Here is a 4422-nt window from a genome sequence, read left to right as displayed (position 1 = left end):
CTCATTAAAGCATGTTAAAACATGGATGATATCCCACATTTTCCTGTGCATTTAACAAACAATTTTCAAGTGCTCTGGGGACCCAGATTCTCTATTATCACACTGCCTTGGCTGTCAGAGACATTTTCATTTTAAATATTGCAGTTTTGAAACTTAGGAAATAACTTAATCTAAGGTTCTAAAAGTCATAAACTTATTGACTCCTTTATAGGAAAAAAAATGGTATAGTACAGGAGAGGCTACATGCGTTGCCACTTAATCTAAACAATCAAATATTTTGTGTGCGTGTATTTGGCTGGCAACAAATAGGACCTGGGTGACGCAGACTGAGCAACGGAGGAAGTAGGTTCAACTGTAGTAGGAGCAGCCTGGGGCTGGCAGCAGAGAAGTCAGTGGTGGTTGTATGGAGGTGGTCATCCATAACACGACAAACTGTCCGTTACTCATCCTGCAATGTCTTCATCCTCAAGGTCAGCAGCGTCTCAGTCCAGTATGGCCTTCTGAGAATGCCTGAGCAGGTAGTCCACACCAATCAGCGCTCCTGAAAATTTTTAAGACCATATAAAACCAACACAAGACAAAAATGAGTTTGATTTCTTCTGATGTTTTGAGGGATGCAATGATATTAGTTACGAAATGACAGTGCATAATGTACCGAGGTTCTAGCAGAGCTGAGAGACAGCGGATGCAGTGGTCTTCACAGAGGCTAAACCAGAGAGGGTCTGAGAAAAGAGGCAACGTGGTCGTCAAATAGGCCATAGCAGGGCTGAAGGTGGGTCTGGTGAAAGGGAAATTCTTGATTGTAAAAATATTTAGGGTAAACTGTATTAACTTCTGTCTTTCATTGTCACCGGTGGCAACCCATAATTCAGGGTAGTGTTTTGCATGTCATTTTGGCATTCATTCGTGTCACTAATTGTCACACCCTGGTCAAAGTATTTTGTGTTTATCTTTATTTATTTGGTCAGGCCAGGGTGTGGCATGGGTTTTTGTATGTGGTGTGTATGTGTGGGGATTGTAGCTAGTGGGGTGTTCTAGCTAAGTCTATGGCTGTCTGAAGTGGTTCTCAATCAGAGGCAGGTGTTTATCGTTGTCTCTGATTGGGAACCATATTTAGGCAGCCATATTCTTTGAGTTTGTCGTGGGTGATTGTCCTTAGTGTCCTGATGTCATTGTTCTGTGTTAGGATACACAAGTATAGGCTGTTTCGGGTTTTGTTAAGTTTATTGTTTTGGTAGTGTTTGTGTTTAGTGTGTTAATTCATTAAACATGGATTGCAATAGACACGCCGCATTTTGGTCCGACTCTCCTTCTCATACAGAAAACCGTTACAGAATCACCCACCACCAACGGACCAAGCAGCGTGTCAACAGGCAGGAACAGCCCAAAGTGGAGTACAGTATGGACTATACTTCTTGGGAGGAGATAGACAGGTGGGCGGTCGACCCAGGGAGAGTGCCGGAGCCCGCCTGGGATTCGATGGAGCAGTGCGCGGAAGGATATAGGAGAATGGAGTTTGCGAAGCAAGCAAGGCGGCGCGGACGGAGGCCCCATAGTCAGCCCCAAACATTTCTTGGGGGGGGGCTCAGGGAGAGTGTGGCAGAGTCAGGAGCCAGACCTGAGCCAACTCTCCCTGTTTATCGTGAGGAGCCAAGGAGGAGACCAGAGCCGGTGTTGGAGGTGAGCGAAACAGAGACTGTGAAGGAGTTAATGGGGAAATTGGAGGAGAGAGAAATGAGGGAGTTGCTGTGTTGGTGTTTTAAACATGGAATTCGCCCGACGGAGCGTGTCGGGGATTTGATGGCACCTGGGTCAGCGCTCCATACTCGTCCTGAGGTGCGTGTTAGTCGGCTGGTGAAGATGGTGCCAGTCTCACGTACCAGGCCTCCTGTGCACCTCCCTAGCCTTGCACGTCCTGTGCCAGCACCGCTCTCAAGATCTCCAGTACGCCTTCACGGTCTAACCCATCCTGTGCCACCTCCACACCCCAGCCCTCCGGTAGCAGCTCCCCGCACCAGGCTTCCTGTGCGTGTCCTCGGCCCAGTACCACCAGTGCCAGCACCACGCATCAGGCCTACAGTGCGCCTCGCCTGTCCAGCGCTGTCGGAGCCCTCCTCCTCTCCAGCGCTGTCGGAGTCTCCCGCCTGTTTAGCGCTGTTAGAGCATTCCTTCTCTACAGCGCTGCCGGAGTCTCCCGCCTGTTCAGAACTGCCAGTTAGCATAGAGCTGCCAGTTAGCATAGAGCTGCCAGTTAGCATAGAGCTGCCAGTTAGCATAGAGCTGCCAGTTAGCATAGAGCTGCCAGTTAGCATAGAGCTGCCAGTCTGCAAGGAGCTGCCAGTCTGCAAGGAGCTGCCAGTCTGCAAGGAGCTGCCAGTCTGCAAGGAGCCGCCAGAGCTGCCTGTCTGCAGGATGCCGCCAAAGCTGGCAGTCTGCAAGGAGCCGCCAGAGCTGCCAGTCTGCAAGGAGCCGCCAGAGCTGCCAGTCAGTATGGAGCAGCCAGGGCCGCCAGTCAGCATGGAGCAGCCAGGGCCGCCAGTCAGCATGGAGCAGCCAGGGCCGCCAGTCAGCATGGAGCAGCCAGTCAGCATGGAGCAGCCAGTCAGCATGGAGCAGCCAGTCAGCATGGAGCAGCCAGTCAGCATGGAGCAGCCAGAGCAGCCAGTCAGCATGGAGCAGCCAGAGCAGCCAGTCAGCATGGAGCAGCCAGAGCTGCCAGTCAGCATGGAGCAGCCAGTCAGCATGGAGCAGCCAGAGCTGCCAGTCAGCATGGAGCAGCCAGTCAGCATGGAGCAGCCAGAGCTGCCAGTCAGCATGGAGCAGCCAGTCAGCATGGAGCAGCCAGAGCTGCCAGTCATCATGGAGCAGCCAGTCAGCATGGAGCAGCCAGAGCTGCCAGTCGACCAGACTCTTCCAGATCTGCCAGTCGACCAGACTCTTCCAGATCTGCCAGTCGACCAGACTCTTCCAGATCTGCCAGTCGACCAGACTCTTCCAGATCTGCCAGTCGACCAGACTCTTCCAGATCTGCCAGTCGACCAGACTCTTCCAGATCTGCCAGTCGACCAGACTCTTCCAGATCTGCCAGTCGACCAGACTCTTCCAGATCTGCCAGTCGACCAGACTCTTCCAGATCTGCCAGTCGACCAGACTCTTCCAGATCTGCCAGTCGACCAGACTCTTCCAGATCTGCCAGTCGACCAGACTCTTCCAGATCCGCCAGTCGACCAGACTCTTCCAGATCCGCCAGTCGACCAGACTCTTCCAGATCTGCCAGTCGACCAGACTCTTCCAGATCTGCCAGTCGACCAGACTCTTCCAGATCCGCCAGTCGACCAGACTCTTCCAGATCCGCCAGTCGACCAGACTCTTCCAGATCCGCCAGTCGACCAGACTCTTCCAGATCTGCCAGTCGACCAGACTCTTCCAGATCTGCCAGTCGACCAGACTCTTCCAGATCTGCCAGTCGACCAGACTCTTCCAGATCTGCCAGTCGACCAGACTCTTCCAGATCTGCCAGTCGACCAGACTCTTCCAGATCTGCCAGTCGACCAGACTCTTCCAGATCTGCCAGTCAGCCAGGATCTGCCAGTCAGCCAGGATCTGCCGAAACCACCAGCCAGCCAGGTAGATTCATCAACCTGCCTGAGCTTCCTCTCACTCCTGAGCTTCCTCTCACTCCTGAGCTTCCCCTCAGTCCCGAGCTGCCTCAGTCCCGAGCTGCCCCTCAGTCCCGATCTGCTCCTCAGTCCAGTGGGGTTCTGGGTGAGGACTACTAGGCCATGGTCGGCGGCGAGGGTGGACTATCCAGGGACGCGAGGAGAAGGGACTAAGACATTGATTGAGTGGGGTCCACGTCCCGCGCCGGAGCCGCCACCATGGACAGACGCCCACCCGGACCCTCCCTATTGTTTTGAGGTGCGTTCGGGAGTCCGCACCTTAGGGGGGGGGTTCTGTCACACCCTGGTCAAAGTATTTTGTGTTTATCTTTATTTATTTGGTCAGGCCAGGGTGTGGCATGGGTTTTTGTATGTGGTGTGTATGTGTGGGGATTGTAGCTAGTGGGGTGTTCTAGCTAAGTCTATGGCTGTCTGAAGTGGTTCTCAATCAGAGGCAGGTGTTTATCGTTGTCTCTGATTGGGAACCATATTTAGGCAGCCATATTCTTTGAGTTTGTCGTGGGTGATTGTCCTTAGTGTCCTGATGTCATTGTTCTGTGTTAGGATACACAAGTATAGGCTGTTTCGGGTTTTGTTAAGTTTATTGTTTTGGTAGTGTTTGTGTTTAGTGTGTTAATTCATTAAACATGGATTGCAATAGACACGCCGCATTTTGGTCCGACTCTCCTTCTCATACAGAAAACCGTTACACTAATCCGTTTGCAAACAAGGTAAAAACACATTTATTGAGTGAATAAAGCCG

Source organism: Oncorhynchus mykiss, chromosome 2, assembly GCF_013265735.2.
Source record: "Oncorhynchus mykiss isolate Arlee chromosome 2, USDA_OmykA_1.1, whole genome shotgun sequence".
Taxonomy (NCBI): domain Eukaryota; kingdom Metazoa; phylum Chordata; class Actinopteri; order Salmoniformes; family Salmonidae; genus Oncorhynchus; species Oncorhynchus mykiss.
Note: the sequence above shows the minus strand (reverse complement) of the source record.